This window comes from Triticum dicoccoides, chromosome 4A (genome assembly GCF_002162155.2).
Source record: "Triticum dicoccoides isolate Atlit2015 ecotype Zavitan chromosome 4A, WEW_v2.0, whole genome shotgun sequence".
In the NCBI taxonomy this organism is placed as follows: Eukaryota; Viridiplantae; Streptophyta; class Magnoliopsida; order Poales; family Poaceae; genus Triticum; species Triticum dicoccoides.
In genome coordinates, this window is record NC_041386.1 from 132,276,275 (window position 1) to 132,296,855 (window position 20,581).

A 20,581-nucleotide genomic window follows, 5' to 3' on the forward strand; every position below is an offset into this window, starting at 1 on the left:
GGCCGCATCTCAGGAGCGCTTCTGGCCTTCGCGCACTGGCCGGTGTGAGGGTCCACCTCACAGCTACGTTCACATGCTGTTTGGCCGGCCGAGCGTGGTAGCCGCCTTCCAACGCAACCTACGAAGCATCCTGGCAACCAGGAGGCCATAAATCATGCAGTCCTGTCAGAGGTGTAGTCGGTCCTCAGGGAGCCACCTGAGCCCCCAGAGCCTCCCGAGGCTCAGGGTCTTGGCGGCTCGTGAGGAGCGACTTCTTTAGCACGCGCCTTCAGCTACCCCAACACTCCTTCAACAATGGAACCAGGTAATATTTTCCAAGTTTATTCATCTGGGAATGCCCCCCCTAGGCTGCATCATTACTAGGCCGCGTGGGCCTGTCCCTGCGACATGCATCCTTTTTACGTCTTTAGCTTACTCTGCTGGGGGCACCCCTCAGGCTGCATCATCCCCAGGCCGCTTGGGTCCGACCTAGTGGCATAAATCGTTCTTGCATTTATCTAAGCCAGTTTGTCCCTTGCATAAGCTATCTATGGTTATTACCTGCTTGATTGTCACCCATCGTGACTGTCCGTGTCACCGATCTACCCCATGCTCGTCCCGCAACGGGAGCTACTCATGCTGGCACGGTGCTTGTGCTCGGATCCATCCCTGCAACGCTGACAAATCTGAGCGGCCGAGCTTTGAGTTGTGGCACGCCCTGTGCACATCACCTCACAAGGCACTCAGTGCCTTCATCTTCTTGCGGGGCGACCAGTCACAGACCGGCAATCGTAGTGGCAATTTGTGTCCCTCCTCGCGCTAACCTACAGCAACCTCCTGAGGACAACAGTAGGGGGTACCGCGAGCTCCCTCTTCTCCCATGCATTTCGCTTGCACGTTAAAAGGGGGGCTCCTGAGCATCGAGACTCAGGAGCTCTTACTAGATCTCCAACCCTCAACCCCTGGCATTGACCACGGCACTGCGACCTGGCATACCAATGGTGGCTGAGCTCGCTTGAGGGCTACGACCTGAGGACGTAGAGCACATAGAAGAGCGTGGATAAGAGGGGGAGGCTCGCACGGGCCTAACCTAGCTACACTACGGCCGTCGACGCACGAGTCTGGCGCAGCACAAGGAACCGACTCTAGACTGCCAAGATAATTTTCACGCCCAGGTTGACCGAGAACTACGACATAAGATTCCCACCTCTCGCTGCCCTGCTACGGCGATGTCACCTCCCTTTCCTACCCCTCAGCGGCTGCTTGCGCGCTAAAGGGGCCCTCTTGAGCATCGCGCCTTAGGAGCTCTTACGGGACCTCAGGCCTCTGACCACCTGGCCTTGACCACGGCATCTCAACTTGGCATACCAGTGACGGCTGCAGCCTACCTGGGGACCGGGACCTGTCAGTGTAGAGCACCAAGCTGCCGCGGGGCTGGAAAGGGGAGACCGAGCCGAAACAGGACATGCGTTCACAAATTTTCATAATGAGGATAATATCAAGAAAATACAATACATACCCTTTACACGCCCCTGCGGGGTCCATCTAGATTCCTCGCAGGGAACAAAAGAAGGGAGTTTCTAGGGGCCCTATCTACACGCGCCAGCGCGGCCGACGCCATCATCAACAGTGGTCCACGGGAGGCTGGCGCCAACCCCATCCAGATCAGCGATGGTAGCGGTCGGACGCTGCGGCCTTGCTCCGGGTGCGGCGAGAGCTCGGGGGCACGTAGCTGTCGTCGCTCATCTCCGGGGTCTTGTAGGGCTCAGGAGAGTCACTGGACTCCCAAGCGCCGCAACTACTGCTGGAGGAGCTGCTTGCGAAGGCAGCGGCACGCTCGCCATTGGCCGATGCGTCATCCCGACGACCCCCTTCAGGACAGCACTCCAAGCGATGGCCTTCCTTGTCGAAGACATTGAGGAACATCGTGGAGGCGCCGTCATACTCAAAATGGTTGGCGAGGGCGCCTTCCACACGGCAGACTTGAGCATCCTCGCCCCAGCCATGGGTCATGAAGATCTTTCCTGGGGAGACGGCTTCAACCTCCGCTCCAGTCGCCAGGGCATCGCAGTCGGCATGCTGCAGCCAAAGCTCGAGGGGGTTCCTCAGCGGCATCTCGGCGAAGAAGAACTGCAGGAAGTGAATCCAAGTGCGCGGAGGCATCTCCGCCCACATCACGAGTTTCCGTGAGGAGTCTGTGGTGTGGGCTCCTGGGGCGATGGCGTGCGTCACCACGGCGCGGCGACCACGACCACGTGGTGGGCGCCGCCAATCGCCGCCTGTCCCTCCGGAGCCCTCGGCTTTGGCGTACAGAGGCAGCGAATACCCAGGAGGTGGCCGCTCGCACCAAGGCCTTGACACCTCCGACCTCATAACTACGTCACGGCGGTAGGCCAGCCTCTTCTTCGGCGGAAGTGGCCTGGGCTCGTCATGGGGGGGTCCCTTCTCCGCAACCGAGAACCTCCACATCGGCGCCATGGGTGTCGCTACTAGCGATGAAGCAAGGGAGAAGAAGCGAGCGCAGCAGGAAGGGATGTGCAACGGGGGCTCCGCCCCCTCCTCAGTTATAGCAGGAGAAGGCCAACCAGCAATCCCCACGATCATAGGTAATGATGATTTTACTCTGCATGCAATAGGGACTCGTCAAGTCCGGCAGTTGCCGAGGCAGCGTGGGGAAGCGGAGACGCCCACGTCCCATCACTCACCACAGGTCAACCGAGGCCGTTGGCTGCTGGGGCCCACGGCACTCTGCACTTGCCCCTTGGCTTCGCCTCGAAGCCTAGTCTGAGAACGCCTAGGGCCCGGGGGCTGTTGTCAGCGTCCTGGGAACGGGGGTCCCTAGACTTGCCTACCTACGGCCCATGGCCTGGCTCCGCCAGCGGCCTCGTATGACCCATCTTCACCAGCAAACACTCAAGACCCTCGCGAGGCGGACGGCGCAAGACCTCCTCGCGGCCGGCCTCAACAGGCTGGCTCGCGAAGGGCGGAGAGATCAAGGCAAGGGGCACCTCGCGAGGTTCCTGTGATGCAAGCCATGATGACCGAGGCTAGGCGGGCACCAGTGCGCACAGTGTCCTCGTTTCCTCTTTGGTTCTAAAGAGGCAAGCGCAGGCAAGGAGTCCCGAGGCTTTAGGAAAAGGTTTCCATATCTGTGCAATGAGACCAAGACCAGCAGGACGGCAGGATGGAGGTCATCGTTGAGCCCGGGACGGCCTCACCACCAGAGCCTTTGGCAGGCGAAGACCACCTTTAGTCAGGATAACTTGTACTAGTTGTCTCCCTTCAAATTTCGCTGTTGTGTCATTCCTTCCCGCCAGCATTTGGGAAGAGGACCAGGGCCTATATAAATAGGGCTAGCCACCACAGTAGGAGGCAACTGATCCGAGGCCATTCAGATCATCCTCATCCACACAAACTCACCAAGCACAACAGCACCTCTCCTGAGGAGGTTTTTCTTCCCATGTAACTGTTCATCCTCAGCCCGAGAGGCAATCCACCTCACCACACTAGAGTAGGGTATTACACCACGTCGGTGGCCCGAACCAGTATAAATTTTGTGTCCTTTTGTTCTGCGAGTTCGACGCACCGAGCCTTGAGATCACGGTGAGGGAGAGTGCAAGGGGGAGGAGAGATCTTCGTGTGCACCCTAGTGTTCGAACCTCAAGGGTTTTGCCGGAACCCGAAATCTGACAGTTCCCCATATTTGCACTGGTGGCGAACTTTGATGCCCAGTGGATGTAATATGTGTAATAGCTATAATAGGATAGCATTAGTTGCTTGCTTATTTATTTTGTTATTGTCTTATTTTGTTGTTTGCTTGTAGTCACTGCAGTTCTTTTTCTACGTTTTTTACTGGCCACAATAATCTAGTTTTGGTAACTAGGCCACAATAATCATGGCAACACAAGGACTGTTGTAACCATGGGCCTCCTGCTGGCCGTTGGATCCATGGGCCTTTTACGGGCCGTAGGATCATGGACTTTCTACAGGTCGTATGATCCATGGGCCTTCTATGGGTCGTAGGATCCATGGGTCTTCTACTGGCCGTAGGATCCATGGGCCTTCGACGGGGCATATAATCATTTCGCCAAACATGGGCCATGCTATTCGTGGACCATAACGGGCCGTTAATAGGCTGTATTTGATAATGCTATGAAAACAGCCCAACGGGTTAACGGGCCACAAACAGGCCGAATGTAATCACGGGCTGTATTTGGCCCACAAACGGAACATGCCAGTAACGAACCGTATCTAACCGAATTCTAGAAATGAGCCTAGGAATAAATGGGCCCTTAGAAGGCCGAAAGTTAACATGGGCTGGAAACAGCCGACGGAATAATGGGTTGTTAATGGGTATAAAGCGATACACTGTTTTTTATGGGCCAGTTTCATCTCGGGCCTTTAATGGGCCGAGAGTTACGAAGGTCCTCATATGGGCCGAAAGACATCATGGGCCATACATGGGCCAGAAGTTACAACAGGCTGGAATCATATTGGACGCCCAGATGAAACTACTGGCCTTAATTCCAATAGGCCGTAATGGGTCGGTAGTAAGCGGGCCGTAAATGGGCTATATATGAATAGGCCATTAACAGGCTTTCCGTGGGCCGGCCCGTTACCTTTGGTCCACGTCAAACGAGCCGGCCTTTTCATCAGAATGGGCCTCTGTTGGGTCATGCCATGTGTCGACGTATCATAGGCGCCTCCTGTCCAATCAGTGGATGACATCTGTCCAAATGTAGAGCCGACACGTGTTTCCTTCATCCAATGAGAATTTTCACGTGGAAAATCCATTGGTTCGGGTTGTTAACGGGTTATCAGATCCAAAATCAGACCTGATAGCTTATCGGCGTCCCGTTACGGTGGATACCACGTGTCGGTCACCCTTGACAAAAGCACTTCTATGACGCGCGATTTCTCATCATGGAAGTGGACACTTCCGTGATGATAATTTTGGTAATGTCATGGAACACTTATACGACATCATAGTATGACTATCTTGATTCTATCGTAAATTTGTCATGGATGTACATGCATGATAGAAAACATGACCTACTGTGACAAACACGTATCATCAAGGAAGCATCTTTTTTTTGTAGTGCATATAGCAGTTGAACGCGCAAGGAAAAGCTGTCTAGAAGCCAAGCGCGCGCTACGACGCCTAACAGCGAGTAGAGCTTGCCGAGGGATGCGAGCAGAGGCTGGCACAGTGATATGTGGCAAATAAGACGAACTATGTGAGCGATGTCGGAGACATCAACCACGAATCATACTAGAGTTGTGTGTGCGATACGTGGCATACAGTTGATCCATCTGAGCTGTTTGTGATGAAATAAGCCGTGTGTGTTGCGGGCAAACGCTTGCTGGTATATAACCTTAAATTTAACCAAAAAAGTGTTAATCCATGTTACAAAAATTGTATCGTTGGAAACTATGTTCAAACGATATAATCATTGGCGATATGCATTCGTATTAAATCCTACTTATAAACCAGGACGGGGGTATAGTAGGTAATTAAATCACAAACGTTTTTTTGTATTAACCGTACGTGTACCTGTCCTTTTTTCCTCCTCTCGCACGTCTTGTCACCCAGCTACCGCAGACGACTTACATCGCAAGCTTGCACAACGCGCGGGGGCGTTCTTTTAGCCAAACAGCGGCACCAATGAATCGTAGGTGAGCCCGTTCCTTCACAACCTCGCAGGTTCCCGCGCAAGCTTCCCGACCGACTCGGTGAAATCCCCTAAAATCCCAATGCTTACCGGCCTGCTATAAAAACCCTCATGGCCGGCGAGTCCTGCGTCGCATTTCCCCCTCCCTCCCTGTAGCTTATCTCGTGTGCTTCTCCCACAATCACCAATGGCACCGGTTCGTCGTCGGCGCTCAGCAACTCCACCGTCAACAGAGGACAGCTCCAGCTGGGAGGCTGCACCATGGTGGCGGCGAATTCCCCGACATAGTGTAGTGCATGTGGCGCCCCTATTGGGTGTGCGCAGAACACTCACCACACGCTCGGCCGCCGCTTCCCATCGGCAGCTTTTGCCGGCCGTCGTTGCTGCCACACCACTGTCGAAAGCCCGGGCCATCTCCCACTCTGCCACCGCGGCCCGAAGGTCGGAGGTGGCCGTCGTGGCTGCCACCCCACTGCCGGCCACCATGACCATCACCCGCTCCGCCACCGCGGCCCGAAGGAGGGAGGTGGTGGTCGTGGCCGCCATCCCATCATCGGCCGCCGTGGTCGCCAGCCCAACGTCGACCGCCAAGATCATCACGCGCTCCGCCACCATCATCCGAAGGAGGGATGCGGAGCTGGATGCCCGCACGTGGGTCCGTGACCTTGCGCGCTACATGGAGTTCATGTGGGAGGAGGAGGAGCACCTCGTCGAGCATGCAAAGCGCCTTACTGCAGCCGTGGCCGCAGCACACGCCGACGTAGAGGCGAGGAATCAGGAGATCTACGAGCAGTCCGGCCGCTTCGAGAGGGATCGTCTGGGGCGGCAGCGGGCTTTCGAGCTGGCGAGCGTCGCCGAACGTGTAGCAGTGCCAGGCACCGTATTGCATTTCTCCAGCTCGTCGGTAGGCTCCTCCTCCTCCTCTGCCTCTTACTAATGGCGCTCGGCAGAGGAGAGGCTGCTGGAAGTAGCAGAAATCCTCTCCATGGTAGTAGTAGTATTTAGGGGCTATTTTGTTCAGTTCATCCGACTATAGATGTGTGGTCGAACTGTACAACATACTTAAAATTAGTTAGTATATATAGTTGAACTAGCTATTTCAGTACGTGGTTGGCAAAAATTGGGGAAAAGTTTGGTCTGTTCAGCTGTCGAGTTGAACTTTTTGTATAAATTAAGAACGACTGCTTAATCTATGAATGAAATCTATGCTTAATTTCTGAATCTTAGTTGCAAAAATTAGATAGTGCTAGTGATTTCTAGTTGCATATTTTGACAAATCGCAGTGTTACAAGGATTGACAAATGGCAACATTACTAGATCAACAAATGTAAATCTTTCCAGTTTGACAAATGGCAACATACCCAATTTGACAGATGCAAATCTTACCAAATTGCTTGTATGTGGTTGCACACGGGTCATCCAAAACAATCGTTTGCGTTGAAGGGATGCACAAATCTTGTGCTACGGATTTTCCCTCGACTTAGGGGGAAGACCATAGCTCTCACTTTGCATACGGGTGTTCTATCTAAAACGTTTGTGATCAAGAGCTGCAGAAATCTTGCACGACGTACAACTTGCACGCTTCCTGGTGAGCCTCCGCAATGGTATACAGCTCGCACACCTTCCGTTTAGTCAAGCACTCAAGCATCTGTCCGCACGGCACCTCCTAGCCATTAAAAGAGTGAGGCATGGTGTCACGTGAATGGTTAACAGAACGCACACAATTTAAATTATACAAAACGTTTGAGATGTTATAGTGGTAGCTATTTGTTTCAAAATGCCTTTGTTGGCTGTTATTCGTTTGCGCCATCTCTCAAAATGGACACGAAAAATACCAGAGCATGTCCGATGCCATTCCATTATAGCATGCCAAGTTTCATGAATTTCAGATGAGTTTTGGATTTACTATAACTTAAAAACAAAGTATCTCAATGTTTTGCCGGCAATCAATAGTGCCATGGTGTTTAAAATTCATTCCCATTTCTTGCATGGGACCTAAGCATGCCCTGAAGGACACAGATTTGATTTTTCAACCAATTTATATGCACTGGAGCTTGTGCATGTAGTTCAAATTTGAATTATGCACATGAAATGCCTAGAAAACCAAGGTAATGTGTAAAAATGTCCAAACGAACCCCGAAAAATTCCAAAAGTAAACACAACACTCTTGTTGTTCTATGTTGACACTAGAAAAAAATTGAAAGCAATAAAAGGCAACGAATATCATTTCGCCACAAAGGTGGCACGTTCCCTACCAAAACCATCACGCTTGTTGTGAGGGGCTAAGGTCTGTGAGAAGTTTATTCCCAAACCTGCCCCAAATGGGACAAAATATTTACTGCGGCATGTTGATGCTGCTCCATGATAGCATGCCAAGTTTCATAAATTTAAGACGACTTTTGGATTTACCAGAATTTAAAAGCCAGGTATCTCAATGTTTTCGGCCGAGTGACGGTGGCAGGGTGTTTGAAATCCATTCCCATATCTTGCATGGGACCTAAGCATGCAACCAAGGGCACATATTTGATTTTTCAACCAGTTTTATGCAATAGAGAATGTGCATGTAGTTCAAATTTGAATTATGCACCTAAAATTCCTAGAAAACCCAATTAATGTATAAACACGTCCAAACGAACCCCGAAAAATTCCAAAATTGAACACAACGCTCCTATTGTCCTATGTTGACACTCCAAATTTTTTGAAAGCAATAAGAGGCAACGGATATCATTTCGTCCCCAAAGGTGGGACGTTTCCTATCGAAACCATCACGCTTGTTGTGAGAAGCTCTGGTTTGTGAGAAGCTTATACCCAAACCTGCCCCAAATGGGAAAAAATTACCACGGCATGTTGATGCTACTCCATGATAGCATGCCAAGTTTCATGAATTTCAGACGGCTTTTGGATTTACTAGAATTTAAAAGTTAGGTATCTCAATGTTTGCGGCCGAGTGACGGTGGTAGGGTGTTTGAAATTCATTCCCATTTCTTGCATGGGACCTAAGCATGCAACCAGGGACACATATTTGATTTTTCAACCAGTTTATATGCACTAGAGAATGTGCATGTAGTTCAAATTTAATTATTCACAATAAATGGCTGGAAAACACAGTTAATGAATAAAAATGTCCAAACAAACCCCAAAAAAATTCCAAAATTAAACACAACACTCCTGTTGTCCTATGTTGACACTCGAAATTTTTTGACAACAATAATAGGCAACGGATATAATTTCGTCCCCAAAGGTGGCATGTTCCCTATTGAAACCATCACGCTTGTTGTGAGAAGCTCTGGTTTGTGAGAAGCTTATACCCAAACCTGCCCCAAATGGGTCAAAAAATTTACCACGGCATGTTGATGCTGCTCTATGATAGCACGCCAAGTTTCATGAATTTCAAACGAGTTTAGGATTTACTAGAATTTAAAAACCAGGTATCTCAATGTTTGCGGCCGTGTGACGGTGGTAGGGTGTGTGACATTCATTCCCATTTCTTGCATGGGACCTAAGCATGCAACCAAGGACACATATTTGATTTTTTGAACCCATTTATATGCACTAGAGCATGTGCATGTAGTTCAAATTAGAATTATGCACCTGAAATGCCTACAAAACCAAGTTAATGTATAAAAATGTCCAACCAAACCCTGAATAATTCCAATTTTTTGACAACACACCTATAGTTGCATGTTCACTACAGATAAAAGTTCTAGCAATTCAAACACCATCCTTTGTAGTTGTGACGCCATTATGTAATTCAAATAAAGACGATAAATCAAGTAGATCATACAAAGTTTATTATTAGCAACCGTGTGAGATGCAGCACAACATATCTTGGAGCACCATCGGTGTATAGTACGCCTATGGCTTACGTGAGAAGGTCCATCGGCTACAGTCCACAGCTGGTATGTCAAGCACACTAGCTCACTCCCCAAATATCATTTCCCTGTTCATTCGTCCCGGTGAAAGATGGGGACGTGGATCCACGTCGTGAGGGCAACTTCGATGGCCCACTCCAGTGAGAGCGCGGCCGCAGCCGCCAGGCGCGTGCTAACAAGCTTCGTGAGGGCGACCACAGTCTGCATCTGGGCGGCCAAGGCAGCCCAAACGGACGTTGTTGCTTCTCAAGCGACGGCAGCAACATCGGCCTCGGGGATAGCATCTAGCGAGAGCAGCACAACAGTTTTCCGTTCTGCCGCGGCAGCCTTAGCCCTGATGGAGGCCGCCCACTACCATGTCAAGGCCGTCCACACCTAGCTTGTGGCAGTCACCGCACAAATTGAACGAAGCTTCTTCAACAACAGTCGGCAACCCACGGCCGAAGAGTTGGCAATCACCAAGAGAGTTCGAGCAGCCGTCCGTTCCTGCACGGCATACCTTGCCACGACGGAGCCCGCCAGAGCCTAGATCATGGCCGCCCAGGCCTAGCTCATGGCAGCCTATTCCAAAGATATGGCAGACGCGGATGGCGAGATGCGTGTCGAGTATGGTGCAATTGATTCCATGGAGCCCCTTCCTAGGAGACCGTCGGGCGCGACCTAGACATGGAGGCGGCGGCGGAGATCGACGAGCACTAGTCGTAGTAGTACTCTTTGTTTAGTTTAATTAAGAGTGTCGGTCTTTAATTTGTTAGAGTAATGTTTAGGTCAGCTACCTCTATTTAATTGCTAAACTTGCTCAATTAAGAAGTTAGTCTCCTTTGTGTACCCAAATTATGCAATGAAGTGGATGACCACTTTAACCAGGGAAATTTGAACCAAAAATGTTTGACGTTCAAACTCAACACACACGGGTTAAGCTATCTGAATCGTTTGTGATGTTCACATATCGTACACAGTTCTGAATAAGGGACCGTGTCTGATGACACTTTGCGTGCCAATTTTCGCTGAAGAGATTCCAAATGTTCGTCTTTCGCGGAAATATCTACCTCCCCGCCCCCTCCCCCTTACCAAAAGTCACATTTCCCCTGTTTCTGCCTTCATTTCCAAGTTGAAACCTTCACTCCTTGTTTGCAGCGCTGCCACCTCGCCAACGAACCTCCTCCATGCTGCTCGGCCTCGACTATACAGGCAGGTAATTTACACCCGACCCCCGTCATCCTTCTCCTTCCACATCCCACATGCCCCGACCGCCGGCACAACACCTTCCACCCAAATCACCGACCCGTCCACCAAATAAGCACTACCCTAAGCCATGGTGCGCACAATATAGCTAGGATCCCAAGGACCATTTGGCAGTGGAGAAGCAAATCACGGGCGCATGCGCGGATGAGGTCGTGACGGCTGCCATTCGTGTCGACCCCAAGATCTTGGAGGAGCACCTCACCGCCGAGGCCACCGTCGACGCCTTGCGCGCCGACGACGTGACGCGGTTGGCTGTTTGGTTCAGTTCTGCAATGCGATGTTGAATTTGTTGTGGGTGAATTCTGTTATTGTGTACCATGTGAGAAATAAATCGAATTTGGCTGTACTAAATACATGAGAAACAAATACAATTTCTACATTTTCCATCTTGTTAAGCATGCTTGATTTGGTTCATTTGTTGTGGTGTGTAGTTAACTGTTTTGTTTGGTTCAATTCTGCAATGCGATGTTCAATAGTTGTGGGTGAAGGAAATATGCCCTAGAGGCAATACTAAAGTTGGTTTTTATATTTCCTTATATCATGATAAATGTTTACTATTCATGCTAGAATTGTATTAACCGGAAACTTAGTACATGTGTGAATACATAGACAAACAGAGTGTCACTAGTATGCCTCTACTTGACTAGCTCGGTAATCAAAGATGGTTAAGTTTCCTAGCCATAGAAATGAGTTGTCATTTGATGAACCGGATCAGATCATTAGAGAATGATGTGATTGACTTGACCCATCCGTTAGCTTAGCACTATGATCGTTCAGTTTACTTCCATTGCTTTCTTTATAACTTGTACATGTTCCTATGACTATGGGATTATGCAACTCCCGAATACCGGAGGAACACTTAGTGTGCTATAAAATGTCACAACATAACTGGGTGACTATAAAGATGCTCTACAGGTGTCTCCGATGGTGTTTGTTGAGTTGGGATGGATCGAGATTAGGATTTGTCACTTTGTGTATCAGAGAGGTATCTCTGGGCCCTCTCGGTAATACACATCACTATAAGCCTTGCAAGCAATGTGACTAATGAGTTAATTACGGGATGTTGCATTATGCAACAAGTAAAGAGTCTTGCCGGTAAGGAGATTGAACTAGGTATTGAGGTACCGACGATCGAATCTCAGGCAAGTAACATACCGATGACAAAGGGAACAACGTATGTTGTTATGCGGTTTGATCGATAAAGATCTTCGTAGAATATGTAGGAACCAATATGAGCATCCAGGTTCTGCTATTGGTTATTGACCGGAGATGAGTCTCAGTCATGTCTACATAGTTCTCGAACCCTAGGGTCCACTCGCTTAACGTTCGGTGACGATCGGTATTATGAGTTTATGTGTTTTGATGTACCGAAGGTAGTTCCGAGTCCCGGATATGATCACGGACATGACGAGGAGTCTCGGAATGGTTGAGACATAAAGATCTATATATTGGAAGGCTATGTTCGGACATCGAAATGGTTCTGAGTGAGTTATGGGCCTTAATGGGCCTTAGTGGGAGAGAAGAGAATGCAGCATAGGAGGTGCGGGCCCCCAAGCCCAATCCGAATTGGGTGGGAGGTGGGGCGGCCCCCCTTTCCTTTGTCCTTCTCCCTCTTCCTTCTATTCCTAGTTGGACTAGGAAAGGGGGGAGTCCTTCTCCTACTAGGAGGATGACTCCTCTGCCTTGGCACGCCTAGAGAGGCCGGCCGGCCTCCCCTGTCCCTCCGTTATATACGTGGGGGGCACCCTAGAACGCACAAGTTGATTGTTTAGCAGTGTGCAGTGCCCCCCTCCATAGATTTCCACCTCGGTCATATCTTTGTAGAGATTAGGCGAAGCCCTGTGTCGGTAACTTCATCATCACCGTCATCAAGCCGTCGTGCTAACGCAGCTCTCCCTTGACACTCAGCTGGATCTAGAGTTCATGGGACGTCACCGAGCTGAATGTGTGTAGATCGCGGAGGTGCACTACCTTCGGTGCTATGATCGGTTGGATCGTGATGATGTATGACTACATCAACCGCGTTGTCATAACGCTTCTTCTTACGGTCTACGAGGGTACATGGACAACACTCTCCCCTCTCGTTGCCATGTATCACCTTGATGGATCTTGCTTGTGCGTAGGATTTTTTTTGAAATTACTGTGTTCCCCAACGGTGGTATCAGGGCCAGGTCTATGAGTAGTGTCGGATAACGGGTTCCGGCAAAACCCTTAAGGTTCGAACACTTGGGTGCGCGCGAAGATCTGCCCCCTATCGATTCGCGTCCTAACTTATCCTAGATCTCACGAAATAACTCGACAAACTCACAAGACAAAGGACACAAGATTTATACTGGTTTGGGCCACCGCTGTAGTGTAAAACCCTACTCTAGTGTCGTGATGGTGGATTTCCTCTTGGGCTGAGGACGAACAGTACAGGGGGAAGAACAGCCTCCTCAGGTCGAGGTGTTCTTGTGTGTGTGAGGATGCGGTGTAGGGTTCTGTTCTTGACCCGTCTCATTCTCTCCCCTAGCTACAGTGGTGGCTAGCTCTATTTATAGAGGCCCTGGTCCTCTCCCCACATATTGAGCGGGAAGGGAGCCAACAACGGCCAATTTGAAAGGGGACAGCTAGTACAAGCTATCCTGACAAAAGGTGGTGTTCGCCTGCCAAAGGTTATGGTGGTGACGCTGTCCTGGGCTCCATGGTGACCTCCATCTTGCCGTGCATCTGGTGTTGGTCTCGTTGCACCAATATGGAAACCTTTGCTTAATGCCCCGGTACTCCGCGCCTGTGCTTGCCCCCTTAGCACCAAAGAGGAAACAAGGACGCTGCGCGCGCTGGCACCAGCCTGGCCTCGATCGTCATGGCTCACGTCACGAGAACCTTGCGAGGTTTGCCCGACCTTGAACTCTCCACCCCTCACGAGCCAGCCTAGCGAGGCCGCTCCTGAGGAGGTCTTGTGTCGGATGGTTGGCCCCTCGCGAGGCTTGGCCCCTCGCGAGGGTCTTGATTCCTTGTTGGTGAAGATGGGCCATACAGGCCTGCCAGCAAAGCCATGCTGTGGGCAGCAGGTAGGCAAGTCTGGGGACCCCCGTTCCCAGAACACCGAGAGTAGCCCCCGGGCCCAAGGCGCGCTCGGGCTTGGCTTCGAGGCGATGCCAAGGGTCAAGTGCGGAGCGCCGTCCCGATAGCCTGCAACCTCAGTCGACGTGTGGCGGTTGATTGGACGTGGGCGTTTCCGCTTCCCCACGCTGCCTCGGCAACTGCCTGATGTGACAAGTCCGCTGACGATTACAGAGGGAGGAGCGATGAGCGGTGCCGCCCGTGCCAGGGCAGTGGTCACCGTGCCGCGGTGGCGCACACCGTCGCCCCAGGGGTCCATGTTGCGGACTCTTTGTGCGAGTTCGTGCTGTGGGCGGTGATGCCCCGGAGCAACTGGATATGCCTCCCGCAGTTCTTCGGCGCTGAGATGCCGCCGAGGGGCCTTCGCGAACTTCGGCTGCAGCACGCAGACTGCGACGGCCCGACGACTGGAGCGGAGATTGGAACCATTGCCTCCGGGGAGATCTTCATGACTTGAGGCTGGGGTGAGATTGCCCGAGTCTGCCGTACGGAGGCCGCCCTAATGATCCATTTCGAGTATGATGGCGCCGCCTGAAGTGCTGCCCACACGGAGGTCGCCAGGACGATGTTGGAGCAGGCGCGGGCCCGCCACAGGTCTCGGCTGCAGCTCCTCCAGCGACAGCAGCGACTCCTAGTGGTCCAGTGACTCTCCTAAGCTCTTGGAGTCTCCGGAGATGAGTGACGATAGCTATGTGCCCCCGAGCTCCCGCCGTGCCCAGAGCAGGGCCGCGGCGTCCAGCCGCCGTCGCCACTGATCTGGATGGGGTTGGCGCCGTCCTCACGTGGCCCACTGTTAATGATGGCGTCGGCGACACTTGGTGCGCATAGATATAACCCCTAGGAATTCCTTCCCTTTTGTTCCCTGCGAGGAATCAAGAAATGGACCCTGTGGGGGTGTGTAAAGCATTTGTAATGCCTTTTGTCAATATAGCCCTTGTTATGAAAATTTGTTGTGCGCATATTCTGCTGAGGCTTGGCCTCCCCTTTCCAATCCTGCGACAGCTTGGTGCTCTACACTGACAGGTCCTGGTCCCCATGAAGGCTGCAGCCGTTGCTGGTATGCTAGGTCGCGTGCCGTGGTCAAGGCTAGGAGGTGAGCGGCCCGAGGTCCAGTAAGAGCTCCTGAGGCGCGATGCTCAAGAGGTCCCCCTTAGCGCGCAAGCAGCTGTCTTAGGATGGGAAAGGGAGAAAACATTGCCGCAACAGGGCAGCAAAGGGAGTGAGCGAGCGTCTCGTGCCGCAAGCGATTGGTGGATCCAAAGCGAGAAGTTATGTTTGGCTGTCTGGGGTCTGCTCCTCGGGACGTGCCGGACTCGCTCGCCGGTCGCTGTAGTGTGGCTAGGTCTGGCCCGTGCGGGCCTCCCCCTCCCCTCCATGTCCTTCTTGGTGCTCTGCGTCCTCAGGTCCCGGCCCTCGAGCGAGCTCAGCCGCCTCTAGTATGCCAGGTCGCGTGTCATGGTCAAGGCCAGGGGGTGAGGGCTGGAGAGCCAGTAAGAGCTCCTGAGGCGTGATGCTCAGGAGCCCCCCTTTTAACATGAAAGCAAATCGCATGAGAGGAGAGAGAGAGAGTTTGTGGAACCGCCTGCTGTGGCTCTCATGAAGTTCCTGCAAGCTAGCCCAAGGAAGGGCACTGGTCTCCATGGTGATTGCTGGTTTGCTTCTTGTGCGTGAGTGGGGACTCCCTACTGCGGAGAGCCCCCGGGGCGTGTAAAGCCCCACCCTGACATGTGGCTTGCATAACAGGGCTAGACGAGGTGTATCTGGGCACTCGTGAGCCAGCGCGGGACTCACGAGGCCCTATCTCATGCCGTGTTGCACCTGGTCTTGATTCTTGTTCACTATCTTGGTCCTGCAAGATGGTTAAACAACGCGAAGGGTCCTGAAGAAAGATGGCCGACACGTGGCTCTCATGGTGGGTGCCAATCAAGCGGGCGATAGTCATAGATAGATTATGCATGGAAAGCAACCTAGCTCATGTAAGTGCAGGGAAGATGCACGCCACTAGGTCCGGCCTGAGCAGCTTGGGAATGATGCAGCCCTAGGGGCACCCCCAACAGGGTAAGCTAAAGACATAAAAGGAAAGATACATGCCACAGGGACGGACCCATGTGGCCTGGGAATGATGCAGCCCTAGGGGCGCTTCTAGCTGAATGAACTTGGGAAAATGTCACCTGGTTCTGTTGACGAAGGAGAGTTGGGTAGCTAAAAGCGTGCGGCAAAAGGGGCTGCCCCTCATGAGCCACCGGGGCCCTGAGCCTCGGCAGGCTCTGGGGGCCTAGGAGGTTCTTCGGGGACCGTCTTCATCTCTGTCAGCACCGCATGGTGCCTGGCCTCCTGAGCCACCATGATGCTCCGTAGGGTGTGCCGATAGGCGGCCGCCATGCTCGGGAGACCGAAGGGCATGCGAACGCAACTGTGAGGTGGGCCCTCGCAGCATCCCACACGTGAAGGCTAGAAAATCTCCTGAGAGGCGGCCTGATTGAGCCCTGGGACATCGATGCAGACGCGCAACCCGGCATCCTCGCCTGGATGGGGAAGTGCGCCTGGTGAGCGTCGGCTGCCGCGCACGGCCCTCACGTCTTGTAGTTCCTGAGTGGTCTTGGTGATGAAATCCTGAGCGGTGGGCACTCCTTGCCCTGTGTTCTCCTGAGGGAAACGTGCCGCGAAGCACGCCTCCAAGTGGTGCCCAAGCTCCTCCCTCGTGATGCTAGCAAAGTCTGAGGCCCTCCAGAAGAGAGTCCCCGAGCCCTACCCGAGAGGGCCGCTGGGCATGCTTCCCTATGCGATGGAGGGAGGTGCCCCGGGCGTGGACGCCGATCCTGATGAGGTGTCGCTTGCCTGAGGCCCTGCGTGACGCAGTTGCTTCTTCTTCTTGGGGTGGCCTCAGGAGGGCGCTCGCCCTGGTTGCGGGGTCATCGATTGCTGCAGCTTGGAAGGCATGCTCAAGGGTGCACACCGCGTCTCTTTCTTCGCATAGGACTGTGATGATTCCACCGCTTCCTGGCATTTTTAGGACATTGTAGCCATGATGGGTCACCACCATGAACTTGGCCAGGGCTGGATACCCGAGGATGGCATTGTATGGCAGGTGGATGTAGGCGACGTCGAAGTTGATGTGTTCGGTGCAGTAGTTGTTGCGTTCTCCAAAGGTAACGGGGTAGTAGTGTCGTCGGTCACTCCTGAGAAAGGCTTGGTAGGTTGAAGCTGGTCATATGGAACTTGGAGGTTCTCGAACGTGTCGATAGACAGGACGTTGAGCCCTGCGTCGCCGTCGATGAGAGTCTTGGTAACTTGCATGTTGCTGATGACTGGCAAACAGAGCATTGGGACGACGCCAGTACTGTCCACGCACTTCAACTGGTATGTCGAACTAAACATGATGGGGCACCTCGACCATCTAAGTCGGTGTGTGCTCTCAAGCTTGGGGAGAACTGTATTCACTTCATGGGCAAATTGTTTGAAGATACGCTGTGAGGCTGGGGCTTGAGCTCCGCCCTAGATGCAGGCGATGGCACGTGGCTCCTGGAAGCCCCCAGCCCCCTCGTCTTGATGGTGTTCGTCGTTCCTTCTAGGTGGCGGTGGTAGTGGAGGAAGGCATGCATTACCTTGAGGACGAGCCTCACGAGGCTGGTCCATCTAGGCGCCCTCGCGAGGCTGATCCTGCTAGCGGTCCTCACGAGGTCGGTCGTGCCACTCCTGGCGCGGGCCACGGTCGCCCAGCGTCCGCGACCACATCCTCCTCCTCGACCGTAGCCTCGGTCGCTGCGCTTGGGGCATCGACCGAAGCGTCCTTCTCGAATGGCTCTGAGCTCTTAACAGTCGCTGGTGTTGTGGGTATGCAGGTTATGTAAGGCGCAGAACAGTTGGATGCCCTTGGATGACTCGGGCTGGTCTCTGCCGCGCTTGGTGTTTGGCTCCGCCGCGAGCATGGCTGCTCCCTTGCGCTTCACGTCCGTGGCCTTGGTCTTTTTCTCCTCTAGGTCTGCAGCAGGGAGCTCGAGGAGGGAGAGGCGCCCCTCCTCAGCTCTTGCACACTTGGTCGCGATGTTGAATAGCTCCAGGGTCGTGCACAGATCTTCATGGATGGCGAGCTCCTCCTTCATCTTGACGTCGCGAACACCATCAGAGAATGCTAGGATGATGGCCTCGTCGGTCACCTTGGGCATTTTGATGTGCGCGCTGTTGAAGCGATGAATGTACTTCTGCAGGGTCTCTCCTGGTTATTGCTTGATGCGGCGTAGGTCGCCCGCGACCAGGGGGGCGGTCGCGAGTGCCCTGGACATTGGCAATGAAGCGGTTGCTCATTTCGTCCTAGGAGGAAATTGAGCCTGGAGGCAGGTTCAGGAGCCAGGAGTGGGGGCCATCCTTGAGAGCCATGGGAAACCAGTTCGCCATGACATTCTCGTTGCCGTTGGCCACCTCGATGCTCAGCTCGTAGAGCTACAGGAAGTCTGCGGGGTCAGGGGTGCCGTCGTAGCGAGGATGCAGATCTGGCTTGAACTTGCCCGGCCAGGTGATGCTACACAGCTCGGGGGTGAAGGCGCGGCAACCGACTGTGGTCACCGGGGCCCGCCATGGAGGTGGAGCTTGGCCTTGGCACCCACGCGCCGCTACGGCCAGCGGCGCGGGGCCTTGCCGCAGCAAACGATCCTGGCATGGCGGAGCGAGGAGTGGCGGAGCGTTCTCCTGTGGTCGAGGGACTTCTTGACAGCTTCTTTCTTCATGCGCGGGCGCTGGACATGGTGGGTCGCGCCGCGGAGCCGCGTGCCTTGGCACTAGGGCGCCGTCTTGGGGCAGAGGTGGTGGAGGTGCTTCATGACCTTTGTCGCCCGTGGCTGGCGAAGGGCGAGGCAGAGAGTGGGACGGCGTAGGGGAGCCCCTTGCGGCACGGAAAAGCTCGGCGATGCAGTCAAGCATATCCTCGTAGAGGTCGTCAACTAGGCGGTAGCACACCAGCTCATGTGCCATGAGGAGCGCGGTCAGTGCATCCATGGGAACGCGAAGAGCGTGAGACGACGAACCAGCGGGAGTCAGCAATAAGTGGTGGTGCGGCTTTCCTGTCGCATCGAGGGGTGCAACGAGGATGCTTGCCGCTCTTTTCCTGCCGGGCCAGTGGCAGCATTGGTGGAAGGCGATGGAGAGAGACGGGGTGGCCCACCGACGGGGGCCGTCTGGGCGATGCAGATGGCGAGGGCAGGCCGGCGCTCGGCACGGGCGCGACGCGCGTACGCCATGGAGATGATGAAGCGACATGATGCGGAGCGATAGAAGGGAAGCTTCGGCACACCCCTACATGGCGCGCCAAATGTCGGATCGTGGATTCCGTCAAAACCCTTAAGGTTCGAACACTGGGGTGCGCGCGAAGATCTCCCCCCTATCGATCCACGTCCTAACTTAGCCTAGATCTCACAAACTAACTCGACAAACTCGCAACACAAAGGATGCAAGATTTATACTGGTTCAAGCCACCGTTGTGGTGTAATACCCTACTCCAGTGTGGTGGTGGTGGATTTCCTCGTGGGCTGAAGATGAACACTACAAGGGGAAGAACAGCCTCCTGAGGTCGAGGTGTTCTTGTGTGTGAGGATGCGGTCTAGGGTTTGTTCTTGACCCGTCTCCTTCTCTCCCCTAGCTACGGTGGTGGCTAGCTCTATTTATAGAGGCCTTGGTCCTCTCCTCAAATATTGAGCGGGAAGGGAGCCAACAACGACCAATTTGAAAGGGAATAGCTAGTACAAGCTATACTGACAAAAGGTGGTATTCTCCTGCTAAAGGTTCTGGTGGTGACGCCATCCTGGGCTTCATGGTGACCTCCATCTTGCCGTCCTTCTAGTCCTGGTCTCGTTGCACCAATATGGAAACCTTTGCTTGATGCCTTGGTACTCCGCGCCTGCGCTTGCCCACTTAGCACCAAAGAGGAAACAAGGATGCTGCGCGCGCTGGCGCCTACCTGGTCTCGATCGTCATGGCTCACGTCATGAGAACCTCGCCAGGTTTTCCCGACCTTGAACTCTCCGCCCCTCACGAGCCAGCCTGGCGAGGCCGCTCCTGAGGAGGTCTTGTGTCATCCGCCTCGCGAGGCTTGGCCCCTCACGAGGGTCTTGATTCCTTGTTGGTGAAGATGGGCCATATAGGCCTGCCAGCAAAGCCACGCCATGGGCCACAGGCAGGCAAGTCTGGGGACCCCCGTTCCCAGAACGCCGACACCTAGATGTTATATGCACGAGTAGAACACAAAGGAGTTGTGGACGTGGGTATATACATATTGCTTGCCGTCACTAGTTGATTCTTGATTCAGCGGTATTGTTGGATGAAGCGGCTCAGACCAACATTACGCGTACGCTTACGCGAGACTGGTTCTACCGACGTCCTTCGCACACAGGTGGCTAGTGGGTGTTAGTTTCTCCAACTTTAGTTGAATCGGATTCAATGAACAGGGTTCTTTCCGAAGATGAAAAAGCAATCACTATACCGCGTTGTGGTTTTTGATGCATGGGTAAGACCGGTTCTTGCTCAGCCCGAAGCAGCCACGTAAAACTTGCAACAACAAAGTAGAGGACTTCTGACTTGTTTTGCAGGGCATGTTGTGATGTGATATGGTCAAGACATGATGCTAAATTTTATTGTATGAGATGATCATGTTTTGTAACAGAGTTATCGACAACTGGAAGGAGCCATATGGTTGTCGCTTTATTGTATGAAATGCAA